Source organism: Ambystoma mexicanum, chromosome 6q (assembly GCF_040938575.1).
Source record: "Ambystoma mexicanum isolate Mex_15411 chromosome 6q, UKY_AmexF1_1, whole genome shotgun sequence".
Taxonomy (NCBI): Eukaryota; Metazoa; Chordata; class Amphibia; order Caudata; family Ambystomatidae; genus Ambystoma; species Ambystoma mexicanum.
In genome coordinates, this window is record NC_090937.1 from 433,957,381 (window position 1) to 433,978,577 (window position 21,197).

A 21,197-nucleotide genomic window follows, 5' to 3' on the forward strand; every position below is an offset into this window, starting at 1 on the left:
GTAAAAAGTCCTCTAGCAGATATGCTTCCTCCAGGTACCATAACCCAAAACCAATAGTTACTAAAAACCCAGTTATTATTACAAAAAGGCAATAATACATTTTCGGGGTCCCCTTACACACTTGATCATTGTCTCTGCTAGTCACATATTTATCTAAAGGTTCGGTACGAGAGGTAGTGGGTGCGGGCATCGTAGTCTTCAATCGAAAAACACCAATTGTTTGTTTGCTGGAGACTCCAGTTGCGCGTCTTCTTAATGTCTTTCCCACAACCCTTAGCCAACAGAATCCTTTCATACAGTCGGGCCAAAAGGCAATCCCTCAAATGATTTCCTCAATCGCACAATCAAACCATGCTGTACGTCTATCTTCTTGGATGTAAATTATATTTAACAATTTCCAGTGCCGAAGGATCGGAAAACAGTATGTCATCACTTCCCACTGGAGGTGGCGAGTGAACTGAAATGGGATCAGAAAATGGTTGATCCAGAAGTACCACTGTTGGAGAGTGCAGAGACAAGATGGCCTTTTTGTCTGGCCTTACGAACTCTGGAACGGTCTCCGATACTCTTGTGTCGGTTGTTGTTGTTTCGGGCACGTTGATTACAGCATTGGAAAGGGATTCTGTGTCTTCTGTATCATATGGCACGGGCTGCGGGATCTGTTTGGTGTGTGTTGCATGTATCCAGTTCTTCCGCCCTGCTACCCGCACCGCAGTCTGGGTGACTAGCAGGACCTGGTAGGGACCCCTCCACCGAGGTGCAAGGCAAGACGACCTTTCCAAAACTTTCGTGAGGATCCAGTCCCCCGGTCGTAGACTGTGACCGGGACCCTCGTACCATACAGGTAATGCCTCTCGCACCTGGTGATAAATTGAAAATAGATTTTGAGTCAACTGGTTACAGTAATCTGAAAGAAGCACATTCTCTATATCCCACAATAAGCGACTCTTTTGCATCCGCTAAATATTAGCAGGCCTCCCCATTACCACCTCAAAGGGAGAGAGCCCAGTCCTAGTTTGAGGGGTTGTTCTCATTGACAGCAAAACGATTGGTAAGGCATCCGGCCATTTGAACTTGGTGCCAGTACACGTCTTAGCAAGCTTGTTCTTTATAATGCCACTATGCCTTTCCACTAATCCGGCACTTTGGGCATGTCTGGCTGAATGGAACCGTTTATCAATCTGTAATCCTTCACATATTTGTAGGATTACAGCAGCGATAAAGTGTGGCCCATTATCCGACCAGATGACTCTCGGCAGCCCGAACCTAGGAAAGAACTCTTTCAACAGAGTTTTTGCCGTGGTTATGGCCGTTGCATCTCTAACAGGGAAGGCCTCAACCCACTTGCTAAATGCACAAATGACAACCAACACGTATTTAAGATTGTTGCAACGTTCCATCTCAATAAAATCAAAGTGGATAACCTCAAACGAAACAGAAGGTGGAGCGAAACTTCCTCTTGGAGTTGAGGTACCTTTTCCTACATTGTGCTGCAAGCAGACCATGCACCCTTGGACAAAGCGCTCCGCAATTTTGAAAATGTTATCATTGTCCAATACACTGTGTAACATTTTAGTCAATTTACGCGCACAGACATGGGTTGGACCATGAGCCATAATGACCATCATTGTAATATAGGCGTCAGGGATTAACCATTTTCCTTCAACATTGTCCACCCAACACCCATCACCATCCAATCTCCCTGCACCCTCGACCCATTTCTTGGTCTCTTCTACAGTAGCATCTGCTTGAATGTCTTTTACAGAATCGATACTTTCACCAAAAGTGCAAACATTTACAGTTTCCCTTACAGCATACATTTCTGAACTAAAATCAGTGGCAGTTTGTTTAGCTATCTGATCAGCAAAAGCATTCCCTTTTCCTATATCATCTGTAACCTTTTGATGTGCTGTACATTTTACAATGGCTAACTGAACAGGGAGTGCAAGCGCTGAAAGTAATTGCACTATTAAAGTGCCGTGCTGTATTTTTACAGAGGTTGAAGAGGTTAAAGTAAGAACAAGAGAACACAGGTTGGCCATTTTAGGCCACAGGGTGACTTTGCACGATAAACTAAAATGGCGGCTTTAACCTAAAATGGAGGCTTGATTCACTTAAGGTCACGACCTTGCGATGGGGATTTCCTCGCAAAGCGACTGGGCATAGGCCAACATATACAATGAGGACGAAACAATAGTATATCAGTTTTAACAATGGGGTTTGATGGAAATGAGGAAGTGGCTAGCCAATCAGGTGGGCTGGCAGCAGAGGAAAGGAACAGCTGATGATGCCACCTCTCACGGCGGCCATGATGAAGGCCCTTGAGGCCCGATAAGGTGGAGCAAACTGGCTCCTGCTGGCAGGAACAGAGAGTGGCAAGAATGCCAGTAGTGGTGTCTCTCCGGTGCCATACCCGTAGCTGCTCATGGTTCCCTTTCTATTGTTCTTCCACACTTGATTAGGCTCCTCTGGATCCTGTCCTTGTCGCCATTTTGGGAATGGTCTTCCAGATTAATGTGTGTAAGAAGGAGAACACATTAGTCAGACATAATGCATTTATGTTTCTTTTTTCCTCAGTAATGCAGCCAGGAAAAGGTTGTCAGTTCATGCAGCACTTTGCATACGACTCAGCGAGTCATTCCTGCCATTCAAGCCTTAAATCCATCCCTGTCATCCCTACATTTGTGTGGCAGCATGATCAGTACTGGAGAGCACATAACCTACAGGGAACTGTTGTAAATAACAACATAAAATTCAAAGCTTACTCCGCACAGTGGTTAGAAAAATTAGGGGATATTTTACATCATTTTTTTCCCCCTTCAATTAAATGTTTGAGCTTCTATGTCTTTGAGATAGAACAGAGTGGCACCTGGGTCGAAATTTGGAGAAGAGACATGGATGTATGCGCTTGGTTGAGACTACTGTAGCAGAGAGCCTAAATGTGTCACTGTGTCCCAACTTAATAATATAAAATGAGTCAATATCATCATTAGTTGCCAATGTAAACTGGAGATCCACCCAGAAAGTTGTCATTTTTCGAGCTCTCTCAAAAGGCCTTCAAAATCCAGAAGCTTTTCGAATTTCAGGGCATATTCTACAAACCTTACTGACTGATGCAACACCATGAACTTGATCTCGGCGATACTATCTATATATGTATCCCAACCTCCAAACGTGCTTTTTTTATCCACCAAGTATGGTGCTGCTCCACCATGCTTCACGAAATGAGACAGATATGTGATGAAGAGACTCCAAGTGAGAAAGCCTGGTGTGGTTGCAGCATGGAATGAAAATCCGAGACAGCTGAAGTCTGGGGATTATACATGCTGATGTGGAGACGGCCACCGGGGTAAGGCTTCAGCCATCACATGAAACTTAAAGAAATGTATATCAGCAAAGGAATTGAGGCTGGCGATTCTAATGGATTTACTGGGTGACCTTCCACCATGCAAAGAAAACATGAATGCATGCAGTTGTTCTGGTTGCGTGTCACAGGCCGTTTTTCCATCCATCCCAAGACACCCCATGCCATTCGGAGGTTGTGCATCCAGTATTTAAAATGATGTCTGTGGCTTATAGTTTTGCTTGTTCCCTTATAAATCAAGTATTACAAATCCCGGAATGCAAAAAAAAAAAAACATATACATGATGTGTGTTCTTCCAGCATAGACAAGCACAGTATTATGTTGTCCATTGTGTCCCCAACATCGTACACTGACCCAGCCACGCAAGACTTCCTCACAGGGCGTTTGTTGAGATATTCTGGAAACAATTGCTAGGACTTGGCTGAAGGCCAGATTTCAAATATTGTATTCTGGAGTGAACCGCGCCCTTCTCGGAGATTCCAGAAGTGCATTTTTTTAAGAGCTGTGGCATTCTCGTTGTGCGTGTTCTTGTGCATGCATTTCAATGAGACCTTGCATCATTAGGCGGATCACCTATCGTGAACGGAAGTATGGAAAACTGGGATAACATGCACACAGAAACAATACTGCCTTTAAACATGCAGTTTCCCAATTGATATGCAAAGAAACGGCAGCTCATTCCTAGAGACTGCAAATTTGCGCAGCTTGGCTAACCTTCTGCTGTGGTCCCTGATAACAATGGCTGGTCTTTGCTGAGAATTGTAATCCCTTCCCAGGGAGATTGATTCTGCTACTAGCATGTCGGATTCCCTGTGACCGTAATGAGTCCGCCAAGCGTAGTCTTCTTTTCGAATCATGCTGCCCAGGCGGAGGACCGGGATTAGCGTCATGTACCTCCGTTGGCCGATTCCTCTCATTAAGTATCGTTGATAAGAACACATCTGAGGGACCTTATCAGTATCGGCTAACGCCAGGTAGTCCGCCGCCCCCTGGCTAAGCCAGCCGTGTTCCCGCCTCATTGGAACAGTAATGTGATTGAGAGTGCCAAGCCCACTGAAGTCTAGGCAATTGCTCTGCGTGGGCACGGCCTAAAATGGAGGCTGCTCTAAATACGAGGTGACAGTTCTCTCGGGTCGGCGTGTGCCTCTGTTCCAATGGACGGCGTGGAAATCCAACAGGAAATTAGAAGCGACGCTGCGTGCCGACGTGTTTCTGAAGCGCAGGTGGATTGCTGGGAAATGTTATTTGGGTTCAGTGTCAGCAACGTTTCTGTCTAGGTTCGCCGGTCGCCACACACCAGGGCGAATCACTGAAGGCTGGGGGTGAAAGGGAGGGGGATTGGCCTAGAACGCTTGATAGATTGCCCTAATGCTTCCGCTGGCTGTGCAATATTGTAAATAACGGACTGATTGGCGAATACCTTACACGCTGCAACATCCACTTTGCAAAGTGATGAGGTAAATAAGGTCCCCCACCTGTTGATAATATACCAATTTAGCGTTAATGAATCCCACGGAGTTAATTACCGATAATGTATGTGTCCCTAAACAAGGGCGTGGATCGCGAACATGCCCTAAACATGTTGCTACGTTACCTCAGGTTTCTTGGCATGTTGTTGTTGCGCTCTGTGTTGCGTTGCCTCGTGTTAGCATTCACCCCGAATGATAAAGTAGCCCGTTGCGTGCACGCTCTCTGTCGCAGCTGTAAATAACAATTTCACTAGGGACGCACGTGCAGTACTGGGGAGAGGTAATGTCTTCTAGCAAATAGCTCAGCGCAGTTCCGTGATACACATTAGCATCAGGTATTTCATATCTTCAGTGGAGATGACACATCTGTTATGCGCTTGAAAAGCCTGCGCTTGATTCGCGACAGCTGGTGCGCCCTGCATCACTCCGGGGGACTCTGATAGAAATAATTTGAAGAAAAAGCACTTATCATCCTTGTAGCGTTCTTATCCCACGGCATTAATCTCATGCACATAATACATGGCTTGATGTACTGACTATTGATCCACCTCAGAAATATTGTGGGTTGAGTTGACCTTGTTTGGATAAGCCGACACCTGTATTTGCTGCTAATGTCTTAAGCCACTGAAGAGTTTCCCAACAAAGGCGGCCGACTGTCTTCAAGGGGCACTGGTGATCTCATCGCTAGCATCCCTCTGACACATGTGAAATAATGTCATATCCACAACCATTGTTATCAAAGTTCACAAATGCACCAAGACGTGGTTATGTGTACTTGAGGCTATGTTGACAAAATCCATATTTCATGAATAGCCATGTGACAACAGAGAGACCGATTGATGGGGATAACTAATCACAAGGAACAGCTTTGCGGTTGATTCCAGGGTGGTGAATTGGGTTGGGGGGGGAGTTGCAGAGTGCCAGCATGTGCTGGTAAGCGCAATTCTCTCTTGGGAGGTGGGGTGTTAAGTGTGTGCCAAAAGCGAGCAGTAGAGCATACCAGACCAGAAAGCAGGGCTTGTAAACGATTCTATGGCATGACAGGAGGCTTCATATTATGCATAAATCTTTACTACTGACACATATAGCAGCAAAGAAAAACTTTTACAAAGCAAAGTTTAAATAACTAAACTTAAACACGGTTTGAATGCAATGTAAGGGGGAAACCCCAGTCCAACATGGTGGGCAGGTCATGCCCTCTAGTCACCCAATGAGCATAGACCCACACCCATAAAAGTCCTTTACTCTAACAGCAACTCCTCTTTCTTTGCTGCTGACGCATACTGAGCTGTGTTTTTCTTGTCATGCTGGGTTTAGTATGTTTCATGCTTCTTCATACATATTTACACTTGTAATTGTATTAATATGTGTGTTTTGGGACCGCTGTATTTGCTTTCCTTTACCCCTCAGCGGTTGTGCGTGTTATAATTAGTGTGTCAGCCGTCAGCCTTTCTATTTGTTTCCTTTTCCCACGCTGTAAACTGCAGGGGGAGGTGGTTCGTAGCATTGGTTTGTAAGTTTTGTACCAACAGGGCTGTTTTCCTCGCCCGCTCTGCGACTGCCCTTCTCACATAGCCGCTTACCGCGGCTCTCCTGAGGAGGTTGAAGGGCCATGTCAGAATTCTCTGCGCTGCGCGCCAGCTCGGTGTTAACATCGCCTGAGTAGCGTTTGGCGCGGACCTCTCTGGGCTTGCGCTGTCTCCACAGCGCTGTATTCAGGAACGGAACCATTTTTTTAATTAAGCACACTCACCTGCTAGGTGAGCCTTGGGCACCATGTCTTTATATTACATGGCGCTATGCGCCTGAACAGAGTTATTTTGTAGGATATACTCACCTGCTAGGTGAAGCATGGCCTGCCATATAATTATATTACACAGCGCTGCGCTCCTGTACGGAGTTATTTCATGGAATATACTCGCCTACTAGGTGAGTCTTGCTGCCATATATATATTCCACAACGCTGAGCTCCTGAACTGAGTCATTTTATAAAATATACCCGCCTGCTCAGGGAGTTTTGACTGCTATATATTTTTATTTATTTTTGCATATTTAATTTTTACATAAGACATAGGAGTGTGGGAAGAGGCAGTAGCTCTCTTTTTCTTGGTCTATCACCATCCTGCTTGGTTACAATGATTTAATGTGAAGTATTTCACAGCCTGCTCGGCAGGCTGATTAGCCCACTTCAGTTTATGTAAAGCTTTTGAGTTGCACACTCTCTATTTTTTCAATTTTTTCCTATTTTTTATTTTACGTTTCTTTTATTTATTGGCATATTTTTTCTTTTGGCGGTTCTCCAGCCTGCTGTTTCTTTTCGGGTGCTCCCTGATATTACGATTTCACATTTCTTTGGCAGTGTTGTTTACTTCCAAAGGAAATTTTTCCTGGAGAGATTATGGCTTCCTGTGTTACACCTTCAAACAAAAATGGGAGGTTTACTGAGGATTGTGGGATGGGGAGTTCTGGCTCCGCAGTTTTCCCTAGCAACCCCAGAGTTATCCAGGGCTGTCCAGGATTGTTTTGATACTGCCCTGTTGAGTTTTATCTCTTCATTGTCCTCCAATTTTGATAGGCTATTTGCAAGGATGACTGTTTTCCATCCCAAGCCTGTCCTGTCCAGAATCCCTCTTTAGCCCCTGTGAAGAGTTCAAGGAAGTTGAAGCATTTAGTAGGACAACTCATTCCTATGTTTAGGTCTACCCCCCCTGCTGGTTCCCCTATTAGAGTTCAAAAACGTAATGTAAGAAGGGATGTCTTTCAGCCAACTACTTCAGCACAGGCCATTAACAATCCTGTATCCTCTCCAGATACTTTAGAAGATTGAGTTTCACCCCCTAAGAGGTTTAGGAGGGAAAGTACATCTGGGATTGTGCCCTAAGAATCTAAACGGTTATTTTTAGATGGTAATGGGTGTCCATTTTTTGACCCATCTCCTATCCAAAGTCTGAGCTTTGTGGATTGGTGTCCTTCAGAAGCGGTTTCTGCTTTTATTCACCATTGGGTCCGGGGACCACATCCGGAGGATGATAGGATGAGAATATGTGCCGAATGCCCCAGACCGGTTATTCCGGACTTGGTAGCCTGTACCCCTGTTATTGATAGCTCAATATTATCCTTTTTCTCTCGGAAAGGTAAGGATCCCACTAGAGGGATTGATAGGGTCCTTCGTAATTGTCAGGATAAGTTACTAGACATGTTAGGACCTTTGGCTCTAATTTTTGAATTGGCAGAAGACGCTGCTCTTACCAATTCCCCAGTAGATGTCCAGGCACTCAGAGGTTTGGTGCAGAGGTCAATATGCCTGCTCGGCAATGTCAATGCTGGTCTTTCCAGGGAAAGGCTCAAGTCCCTCCTCATGCGCATTGACTATACTCGGCTACATATGGCAGTAAATGAAGCTGGCCCTAGCGCTCTAGGTAATCTGTTTGGAGACAGGTTCATTAATGATATCTCTACTCTTGGGTTTGCTTTCACGGCCCTGGGTAGGGACCATCCCAATTTCAATAGTTCCTTCCAGGCCCCTTACTGTTGTGTGGGAGTGAGGGGCCAGTAGGCCCCCCGTCCCTCCTTTCCTTTAGTACTTTTCCTTTTGGACCATGTGCCACCAATGGTGGGGAGTGCCTCCGTCGCACTTATGTAATACCAGCATCAGCTGGCATTTGCGTAGACGGGGCTGTTGTGTAGGACACGTGGCATCCATTTTGTGCCCCCTTGACTCCATCTTGTTAACTAGGCCTCACTGCGATAATACAAAAAGGCTTCTCTCCCCTTTGCAGCGCCACACACATCGCGCACACGGCCCCCACCTTTTCTCTCACTGTGTCTGGAAAACTTTGCGGCCCCATTCTCACGCTCGAGCCGGAGGTAATTGCAACAAAGAACAAATGTAACATCTCACTCTTCCTCTGAGATCACTGCCCCGTGTGTGAACAGGCTTGAGTTAGGCCCTATAGCTCATCCATCTCCACAAAATCTGTTAATGCCCCCTAACCCTCGCTATTGCAAAATTACTGCCAGTATAACCCTATGTCCCTGCAAGGTATTCTCTTGATGTACCAGAGATGTGACCTCGCCATGGTGCCCGCCAAGCATTCCCCCAGTTAACATCAGACCTTTGCCACAGTATATTGTCTCCCACTACTAACAAACGTCAACCTGCCCCAGCCTCTTTTATGAGTCCAGACCCTCTGTGCAATCAATGTTATCATAGTGGTCAAGACCCTTAACCTAATACCCCATATGCGTCTCAATAAGTAATGAGGTAAATACATGAATGAAGGTTTTAGGTTTATAATGATTTGCTCAAAGAACTTGCCATGATTATTATTTAGTGCATGCTTCACTAAGATGTATTATGTTAGCTGAGTTAGTGACCGCCCCGCATCACAGCGACCTGACCTTCACCTATCCTGGACGCTGACAGCCGGACCACGTGATGTTGACCCTCCCACCAAAGGAGCCACCAATCCAGACGAGACAGTGCCTCCATGGACATATATTTCTATAATGTCTATCCAATCCTGCACTGATTTAGTACCCTATGTTAGTTACGTCATCTATGACGATTTTTCACTTTATAATGTCGTGTAAATGAAATGTTTCCCAGAGCGCTCTCGGGCAGCAGAGTTCTCTGGATGCCAATTCTATATAAAACATTTTGAACTCTTGCACCCTGTCCTCTTAGCCTCCTTCCCTTTCTGGGGTGTATCTCAATTATTCTTATTGGACGTGGTAAGACGGGGATGGCTCTTACACTGTCCACAGTGCTATGCTTCCCACGCAACGCTTCATCCTTCCTCTGCTAGAGGATCCCAAGGGCCTATTTGCCCGCGTGCAGATTTTCAGTAGGGTGTTTGCACCAGCAAGGGGTGGGCAGTGACGTGTCCATTTCAGGTACTACCATTCATATATTTAGGTAGGTTTGTGTGTATTTTTATATATATATATATATTTTTTTTTTTAAAATACTGTTTTAGATATTTTGAATTAGGGGGGTTTTCACCCTTTAAAAGTTTTCGCCCACCTCCCCCTAAACCCCGCGCCCCCCCAGTTTCACTACGGTTTTTCAGAAAGGGGTTTCCATTTCAACAACATTCTGCCCCGGTGCTGTTGGGTCTTGGGTGTGCCCACTGATCTTGATTGATTACCTTTGGAGCACAGAATTTCCAGTTTCTCTCTATACCCCTGTTTTCAGGGTAGTGATTCTATTAAGCACTAGTTTTTTCTTAGCGTTGAGAACATTAGCATGCTCCACATCTAGATGGGACTGTAGATGTTAGCATGTGCCACACCTAGACCTGAGAACGTTAGCCTGCACTGCATCCAGATAGAATTGTAAATATTAGCATATGCAATACCTCGATGGAGCTTGAATATTAGCATGTGACACACTTAGATGGAATTCCTAACCTTGGCCTGAGCCGCATCTGGATAGGATTGTGAATGTTAGCATGTGCCACACTTAGAATTGAGAACATCAGCCAGAGCCACATCTAGATGGGATGGTAAATGTTAGCATATGCCACACCTGGATGGAGCTTGAATGTTAGCATGTGCCTCACTTAGAATTAAGAACATTAGCCGGCCTCATATCTAGACAATTATTGTGAAGGTCAACGAGTGCCACACTTGGACGGAATTAGGTAGATCAGCAAGTACTACACTTGGATAAAACTGTGAATGTTAGCATGTCAAATGTCCTTTAACCCACTAACCACTATAAACTCACTCTCTGCATACTTATCTCACTCAAAAAAATGCACACAACCATCTCTGGCACAACAAGCCGCACGGACTTCACCACACAAACAACACATAAGCCGCACCAACAGCACATGCGGACTGCCACCGATCCAATACTCGCACCGAAGCTCAGCACCCGGTGTCTACCAAGTTGAAGCTGCCAAAAGCACACCACCCCTCTCGCTATCCTACACCCTCTTCACCTCACTAACCCATCCCACTTTCTCATTTACAGATCCGCCAGAGCGCCTGGGGACCAATTCCGTTGGTGACGGTGCGCCATATAAGTACCTTTAACAAAACATAACATAACATATTTGTGGTAGTGTTCCTTGTTGTCTTCGCAGAAGGAAAGTGTGAGGCTTTGCCTCCTTTTTTGGGCCATCTCTTCCTTTCATCACAAGGGGTTGGAATGTTTTTTCACCAGTAGGTATCATTCTTTCTTTAGTGAGAGTGTGGCCCTGGGTGCAGGTTATAGCTTAGATGGCACCTCAGGTGTTTATTCATCTGGCATGGTTGGGATATGGCAAGAAGTCTTTGGCATGATGTTTTGTGGTACCCTCTAATGCAGTGCTATTCTTGGCATTTGCGACTTAAGCCGGGCCTCCTGGGATCCTTTGTTTCTCCCTGAAACTGGAGCTGTGCTCTTCTCCTTCGGTTTTCACTAGTTATCTGTGGTCGTCGGGGGCTTTTTCCGTTTAGTGATTGTTTTGTTCACCTTGAGGGTCATTTTTACTTTTTTCCAGAAAGTGATAGGAGGTGTCCCATGCTCTCTTCCCATTTGTGGTCCTGATGGGACTCCTTCTCGTCGGTCCTTTTAAGGTGTGCGTGGTCTTCTCTGTTTTAGCTGGGAGTTTTCAGGAACTCTCGTAAAACTCTGCATTGGCAAGGATTGCGGGTCAACCTCCGCTTAGTAGTCTGTTTATCACTATGCAGCTGTTACATGAAGGGGTTGGGCTCACCACTTAGGCCAGTTTTTTAGTCTGCTCTTCCCGTGCAGGGTCGATTGTAGGAATCTTTTCGCCTGGTCGCGTGCTAATAATTAAGATATGAGATAGTCAGAATGTTGGCACGGTAGACCATTAGGTCCATATGCGATTCCCCTTCCACTTTAGTTTAAGTCCTTAGGAGGCTTTTTAGGTCCTTTGGTTGTCCTCTGGTCCCATTTAGTTTGTATATTTCCTGACTCCAGAGAGTAGATAGGGGTTCTTTCGCTCTCCTTAGAAATGGAGGGACTAGAGCAACAAGGTTTTGATTACTGGTTTCCCGCTTGTTTGTTTTTTTCTGGATGATTGGGAGTTACCTTTATTGTTTTTCTACACTTCATATTATCATACTGTGACTTTTGTCAAAGTTGGCCATGTTTTTCATCTCATTTTTCAAGCTAAAGAATGTTGGAGTTTTTGGCCTTTGACATAAAGGTTTTCTCGCCATAAGGGGATATTTGGGGTTTTGGCCTTCAATGAATACATGTTTGTGTTTTCTAATTCAAGTATCCGACATTGCTATGAAATTGAATGTTCTTCAATGTTTAAGATGTTTTGAAATATAGAAGTGTTACAATATCCAGGTACCTTTCAGCTGCTTTCTTATGGTTGACCATTTAGCATGTATTTGATATATCCCACCTCTTGGGTTTTGGTTGGTGGGTATCTTCCGGGATTGATTTCATTCCTTCAGTGCACTCTCAGTCTGGGGGAGCTCTTGGTTCCTTAATGCCCTTGGCGGGGTGAAGGTTTGGAACAAAGGTTTGAAAGCAGCTGACTGGTAGAAAAGGTTTACGTCAAGTAATGTTATCATAAGGTATTGGTCGGGTGGTCATTTATGTAATGCAAGGGGCTTCGAACTTGCATAATATGAAGCCTGTCATGCCATAGAATGGGAAATCCCCCTCTCTAATGTGTCAGGGGTTTTAGATTCTATTAAAGACCGGAGGAGAGTATTATCCCACTCAACCATGGTGATCCTCAGGTTCGTTTGGATCCTCTTCTCAGCACTACGCCGTCGGATGTTTGCAGTGAGCGTCTGATGCAAGTCAGCTGCAGAAAGAGGAGTTGCTGTTAGAGTAAAGGACTTTTATGGGGGTGGGTCTATGCTCATTGGGTGGTTACAGGGCATGACCTGCCCACCATGTTGGACTGGGGTTTCCCCCTTACTTTGCATTCGAACCGTGTTTGAGTTTAGTTATTTAAACTTTGTTTTGTAAAAGTTTTTCTTTGCTGCTATATGTGTCAGTAGTAAAGATTTATTCCTAACACTCGCCCCCTGTCTTTAATAGAATCTAAACCCCCTGACACATTAGTGAGGGGGACTTCCCATTGTGCTTGCGCTGCGCTTGTTAAAAGCTGCGTAGCAAGAGGCTGGATGTATTTGTCTGGGAAATGGCTGTGTGCTGGATGTGGCAGTATGCCTCATTGCAGATTTAGCTCTGCATCAGCACTGGCATCCCAGAGGTAGGGGGACACTAGATGTGAGTTAAAACAACTTGAATGGTCAGAGAAGTATAAAGTTAGATTCAATGAGGACAAGCATTACGTCATTAATTTGCAGAAGACTGCCCCCACGTCAGTACACATCAACACACATGGTATTAGAAGCCCTCACAGAGAAGAGTACCCTTGGTGTCAGCTTAACCAATGCCATCAATGTTTAGAAAAAGTTCTACAAGGCATTGTATAGGTCCTGTGACTAGGGAGAGCCTTACCCACAAGCAAAATAGAACTGCCCCATCTCCTGTAGGCATCCTTCAAGACGGGAAGGACAAGTAATAAAGAAGTAGTGTAGTTACTCAGAGATATCAGAACTTCAACAGAGGTAAGCAAACTTCAGCAGATGGAAATATCTAGAAGAAAGGGTCATGAGGTAATAAGTGTGGGTGCACAGTCAGGATTAAACATAGGCAAGGCATTCTTTTCAGAAACAGGGATACATGTTTGACATTGCTCTCGGGTACTTTCAAACAAACAAAAATATATGTAGAATATTTACAAAAGATCAATGGTAGTGTAGCAGCAAACTCAAAGCTGGAGATTTTGCAACGTATGTGGAGTAACACGTTGAAGGGGTGTGGCCAGAGAGGAAGTGTCTGGTGATTCATATTTTCTGTACAGGGAGATGGCAGGGTTTCTGCATTTCATCAGGATATTATGGTTGGGCAGTGATGCTGGCTGAGCTTGTTACCAGCTCTCCATTAGGAAAGGCAGGTGGCATTGTTTGTTTATTTCATATTTCTAACAGTGTTCTTGCAATCTCTGCGTTTTTGTTGTTTTTATTATAGTTGTACAATAACAATTGAAAACTAAATGAAAAAACAATAATCAGAAAAAATACTATTTTCATACAATTATGAAATCTCATTTCAAATCAGCAAAACTCAATCTCAAATATTCTAAAATTGAAAATTCATATGTTCCAATTACAAACAAGTAAGGATGGGCAATATAACAATGTTATCAACGTATAATAAGTACACTTAGAAGCAATACAAATATAAGACTCATTTAAACTAATTTCACATAAAGTGCGCTGTCCGTGTCAGAATGCTCAAATTGGATTACAAAAAAAAACATTACTACCAATTAGATCAGCAGTATGAACATTCCATCAACAATATTATAAATACTGTCATGGGCATTCATTACACACATAATAAGAGAAGCCTAAAACTAGTTTGAACGCATTTTCCCTCAAGTGTGATGTCCATGTCAGAGTGCCCTAGCAGCAAGGAATTCAAGATGCCCATTACTGCCAACACCACTGAGGTTGTCCTTCCTGCTAGAGAGTAGCTCCAAACCAATTCCTCCTCACCCAAACTAAATACATTTTCAATTTCTTTGAGCTAAACCGTTCTCTTCCCATGACCCGCAAAGCACAATATATAAGCAGGTGTTTCAAAGACCCATTTAGGCTCTTTTCCTGGCAAAATCGACACTCAGCTAGCTCAGGTCGCAGCAAACCATACCTCACCATAACTCATTGAAATCAGGTTCCATTTACATCTTTAAAAAATTCGCCAGACTTTCCTGTCCAGATAAATTGCAAGGTATGGTGCTAGAATTCCAGCTCTTTTATATTCTAAGTCTAGGTGTTCCAGAGATTCATACCCGTGCATTTCCTTCATAGTTGCGACCCAGTCATACAGAACCCGCTTTACTCTTCCAGGATTTTGTACCAAATCATCTTTAGATAGTGCAATTCCCCTGAGTAGGGTGATGCAAAGTGCAGCACATTCAGATATAAATCTGTCCCCATTCCCGTGCATAATAGTTTTAAAATCCTAAAACAGATTTTCTTACCGGGTCTAATCTTATAAGCAAAAGATAAAAATGTCCTCCAAGCAAAACATTTTAAGGAGTATGGACCGAGTTCATATCTAACAGCTGCTAATGGAACAGAACTCAGAACCCTAAGGGCTCACCTCCAAACCATTGCCTTGAAGTACGGTGAAAAATCTAAAACCCATGCTACGTGAATCTCTAAGCCATATACAATTTTTGGAATTATTTTTCCCTCACTAATCCCTTCAGTGGTAAGGACAAGCATGCTTGTCCTTTTTGCATAGGCTTGATTAAAGCTCAGCAAAGAATGGGGACCAGAGAAACACTTCCCAATCCTTGTATGGACCCTCACAAGTGGTTCGAGAGTGCTGTCACACAGGTTTTCAACCATTCTTTGATTTGCAATTTTTACAGTTTGGCAGTAATGGGACATCTAAGATAAATACAACTATCCACTCTCTCTAAAAGGTTGTTTCTTTTTTGTGCAGAACATCACCTTGGATTTACCTGGATTCACTGTGAGAATGGGACTGTGCAAAACTAGTGAAAACATTAAGTAAGTACAGTTGAACATCAGGAAATCATTCACGTATGACAACCAAATCAGTTTCAAATTATAGCTTTTTGGGAAGGCAAACGCAGCAGACTCCAAACAATCTTTGATGTCCGACATATAGAGATTAAACAGGCAGGGTGCCAAAACACAACCTTGCTTGACTCCTCTCAAAGTAGGAACATTACGTGAAAAGGACCCATTTGATCCACCCTAACTGCATGTAGGACCCTTCACAGAGACCCATTATTAAACAACTTAGACCCTGTGGGATTCCCCATTTTTCCAAATTTGCCCATAAAAGGGCACGATCCACTGCATTAAATGCAGCTGAAAGGTCAATAGTGGCCACACAAACGGATTCATACTTCTTAAATAAAGCCTGGTTTAGAATACACTTTAAAATGAACCCATTAAGTGATGTACCCAAAGAATTTTGAAAACCTGTCTGTGTTTTTTTAATTATATTACCCAAGCCATTTTCCAATTCTGTAGATGCCCCAATAGCAAAGGTGAGAAGTCTCTGCTATCCTCACCGAGTCTGGCTAACGGTCGATCATTTATCCGGTCTTAGCAGACACCTCTCTTAAAAATTGGAAGCATATATGCTGTAGACCAAGAAGTCGGAACACGATAGGAGTCAGCCACATGCTCAAACAAAATGGTCAAGATCGATGCCCATGCAGAGGGTTTTCCCTTAAACAAAAAGTTAGATAATTCATCTGGGCCTGAATCTCTGGAATTACTAATCTTCATAATTATTTCTTCAATGAGTTCCTGGTCCACCTTCAACTTCTAGTCTTCATCAATATGTGGCACAGTATCACACTGATTCCCTCCCTGAACCACGGGCAATGCAAATAACACCTGATAATCGGTCACCCAATCCTGCTCTGATACTGCGTTAATCTGAAAATTAGGATGCACAGTTTCTAGTTCATTCATTAATCACCAAAATGCGTTGCACAATTTTAGTGCGCAAGACCAAAACCATAGTTACCACAGGCCTCTGGCTCTTTATAGCTCAGCTTCCCAATAACTCATTTTCATGGGCCAGTTTCACTCTTTTAATTCTACAACACAGTTCCTGCTGTGAAACTCTGACAAGGTTATTTTAAATTTCTGCAGTCTCATGTCTTTTTTTCTGAGCAACCTCAGCATCGTATGCATGCTGATGTTTCTTCAATGTTCCACGAATTATACCTTTCGCATGCTACTGAGCTGAACTCTATGGGATCCTCAAGGAATCTCCCATAGTTTTGCACAGTCAATGGGCTTCATTCCGAGATTGGAAGTAGTCATTTCGCTGTTCATTGGGGATTTACCGTTGTAGTCCGACCTTTGTGGGACCGGTAAATCCCCATTGAAAAAAACATTTCCCATTCCCATTTGAGCCCCCGTAGGGCTCAATGGGAATGGGGAAGTAGCTAATAACAATACCTCAATTTGCGGTACCGTTATTGGCTCTGAATTCCCTTAACGGGTCCCGTCCATAACGCCTGTTAAAACCAGACATTAAAGGAGGGACCCGCTAAGTGAACTCATAGTAGGGCGGTAAGGGATTACCGGCACCGGTCTCCTTACCGGTGCCTGGTATCCCTTAACGCCCCACTCGGAATGAGGCCCAATGTATCATATTGCCACTCTCGAGATGTGAGGCTGAGGTAAGTTGCAGGGTTTCATTTACCCCACGGAGTGTACCTCTGTTCCAAAACACTCTTTTGTTCGCTGTATTAACCCCCTCGCCCCCTCAGAGGCATACACTCAGCCACATCATAGTTCATCATTCCAACCTCAAAATCTGTTGCCAGTGAACAATGGTCAGTAAATTCAGTTGCACAATGCCTTGGAATTTACATGTATCAAGAAGACGTTTCCCTAACATATTATAATCTACTGTTATGGAAGTCAAAACATTAAACCACATAAAGTTGCTAGGAATATCTCTTAAAATGGCCTCATTCAACATGGAGAGACCCAAGCCCCCCAGACTTCTTGACCATATATAATCATGAAGCTGTTTCCCTGAATTATTCAGAAACAATGCTAAGTCAGAATCTGGTAGAATACAAGTTGCATTTAGGTCACCCAAAACATGATTTGACCAACCTGTAATGTATCATGACAATAATTTACAGTCGATAATATTTAGTCAATAAAAAATCCAAGTTACAAATACCAGTATGCCAATAGACCTTGAATATCGAGGTCCAAGACCTGCATGGTAAAAATCCTACATGGGTTTTGAGTGCATCAAAACAAACATTTGTCTATTCAATGATGAACATTTCTCTACATGATTTAACCAGAGTTAATAAAGGGTGACCCTGAGTACCCTACTTCGGTGCTTAAAAGCTAATAGTGAACCCCACCAAATTGGGCATCTTTACAAACCAAGTTTCCTGCAAGGAAATTATTCTATCACCCTGATTCATGGATTATTTGCGCCGAAAAAAACGGGATTTCTGCCCCATTCTTTCCGCAAATCCCTGTTTAACAAATGGGGATTGGCGGGCAGAATGGCGCACACATCCCATTTTCCATGAATCAGGGCCTCTGAGTCTTAACTAAAAGTCCCACGACCTGGTTAGTTATTAGATGGTTGTGCCCCACGGTATTGCACGAAAGGAAGGTTAGGGACCACACAAGGGGGGGGAGTGGCCTGGAGCTGATGGCCGACGGACGCTGATGCTCTGAGCTCCGGCCGAGACGCCGCATCACGATCCTGTATTGGTGCGAAGTAGACACCTTCTGAAACTATAAGCTGCTGTGTAGGTGTGGGAACCGACCTGCTATAAGGCGAGGTGAATCGCTGTCGGAATCGGAGCGGTGAACCGCTTATACGCCCACCCGCACTTCCCCTGACTCCCGTAACTGCCTGGGCCCAAGGTGGCGACCGCCACATGAAGCCGCGGCGACCCGAGAGGAGGCCGCCTCTGCTCCCATGTTTCCATAGCGGTTAGCGAGAGAAGAACAGAGGAGCCCGTGATCCCCCCCCTCCGGAGGGGTCGGTGACCACTAGGCTGCTCAGGCCCCAGCGACAGGTGCCTGCGCGACGACACCCCACCGATGTGTGAGCCGGATGAGCCGGCGGCAACATGCCAGATAGCAGCCACGAACCCGGCTGTCCCAGCCCGACTCCGAAGGAGTCTGCATCGGCGGAGGAGCCGCGGGGCCCCAGAGAGGAGCCACGAGACGAGAGCGCACCACAGCTGTAGGCCCCGAGTGGCGATCCAGCAAGCCTGAGGTGAGGAGAAACGGGAGGAGCGTAACCAGAGAAAGTGCACCCTGATCCCCCGCCCCACCAGCACCCAATAAGGCGCCCACCAGCATGAATGATATCTGGGCCGGGATGTGGCATTGAGGGGGTCCCCAGCACAACACGCGCATTACGCCACACCAGCACACCCCAGCGGGCTGCCCCGGACATTGAGACCCTTCCCCCCTCGACCCTCCTTGCCCAAACACCACACCATGGAACTCCGTGGGGAGACGCACCGCGGACCTTGCAGCTGGAGGGGCTGGGGGGTGTGCAATCCTCGGCAGCCACAACCCCGCACTGTGCCCTGACCCACCACGGACGAGTGCTGGGAGTGCTCCCTCCCCGGCTCACACTGAGCACTATAAACCCCAGCTTCCCTAGCTCGGACATCCCCAGAACTGGGCCGCAGCGCTGGGGTAACACCAGGACCATTGTGGGAACCCTCTACCAAGACCAACGGTCAGGGCTGGGGCGGAGACTTCAGCATGGGCTCCAGAAACAAGACTAGGCCTGCAACAATGGACACGTATGTCACGACTAAGGCTAAGGACTCCACCACTCCGGCCTCCACCGTCCCAGATCCCCCACAAGCAAAAGAACCAGACTCCACAGCGAACCAATCTCAATTGCTAGAAGCCATAGCATCACTCTGCACACATATAGACTCAAAAATAGACGAGTTCCGATCTGACATCTAGCTGGTACGCCATAATGCTAGGAAATTAACGGAGAGAGTGACCAGCAATGAAACAACCATAAAGGAAACGGCAGAAGGCACTGTCGAACTGAAAGCTAAAGTTGTGGACCTTGAGAGAAAAGTCACCATTCTTGAAGCGAGGGCCGAGGAGGTGGAGGGACGGGCTAGACGGGGCAACATCAGAATATTAGGCATCCCGGAGGGCGATGTGGGTCCTAACCCAACAGCATACATTGAATCCCTGCTACAACAGGAGATAGGAGCGGGAAAACTTACACAAGGATTCACCGTAGAGAGAGCACATAGGTCCCTCCAGAAAAGGCCCCCTCCGGGCTCGCATCCTCGCCCGGTAATTGCGAAAGTACTCAATTTCCAAGATCGGGAAACCATCCTACGGTACTCCAGGGAGATGGGCGCCATTGAACGTGGCAATGCCAAAATAACCATTTACCCGGATTACACCCCGAAGGTACAGAGGGAAAGGAACTTGTTTGTGCCTGTTAAGGCTAGGCTCAGGCAACTAAACTTAAAATACATGCTGCTCTATCCATCGAGGCTTAAAGTCATCTACAAGAGCCGCACAGTCTTTCTGGAGTCCCCGGCGGCCGCTAACATGTGGATGGAGGATAACAACCTCTCTGAAGGAACTGAGACCCACCCCAAGGACAGCTGAAAATGAAATCGACCCGCAGCACATAAGTAACAGGAGCCTAGCTTCCCTGCAACCTCAAGCAACCAAGAAAGTAACATACACTACTCATAGCCAACTTAGATGCGGCCCTCGCTTGGCCCTCACACCAGGCACAGGACCTGACCCCCACGTATATATTAGGTCAGGCCAGTTGCTTGACCGACCATGCTCGAGCCTGACACCCAGATGGGTTCTGACGGCCCGAGAGCACCCGAGCACTGCAGGAATGATGCAGTAGCTGGGCGCACCAGTTTCAGTTTTTTAGTTGTTGTTAATGTCAAGACTGCCCTCCTCACGAAGACTACTAATCAAACTATAGCGGACCACTGGCCAGAGGCTGGAGCCTATCATTCCATACAGTTGAATCGGGAAAAAACATCCGGTAACGCACAACCAAGTTACAAGACAGGCGAGAAGCCTTCCACACCAATAATCGAAGCTGAACGATGGCGACACGTCTCAAGATAATCACGTGGAATGTTAGAGGGATGGGATCCTATCTGCGTAGGAACCGTATACATTCATACTTGAAAAGGAAGCGGGTATCCATTGCCCTCCTGCAGGAAACGCACCTCACAACTGCTGTCACCGACAAACTAGTGGGCTACTGGGGCGGTCAAGGCAATGGTGCCTCCTACTCGAGGTACGCACGAGGCGTATACACATGGGTTAGCCCGGACATACCATTTCGCCAGATGGGGATGGAGGCCGACAAAGAAGGCAGATACGTCATAGTGTGGGGCATGCTGGAGAACTTCCGATTATGCATCGTGAACTCATACTTCCCCCAACATGGCATACCTACTCATCTCAAGCAGCTATATGCCAGAATCACATATCACAGGGAAGAAACTTTCCTATGGGGGGGGGACTTTAATTGCGTGATTAATGAGGAGCTAGACAGGACTGCAACCCCAAGCACCCTCAATAACCCTGCCTACCGTGCCCTACGCAACGCGGTGAAAGATCTACATTTGGTCGACATCTGGCAAGATCTACACCCCACCGACAGGGCTTACTCTTTCTACTCTGCACCTCACGGCCTGCACACCAGGATTGATCACTTCTTCATAGCCAGCGAACTAATCCCCCAAGTTGAGTCGGAGTGCTATCAGGGCAGGTCGATCTCAGATCATTC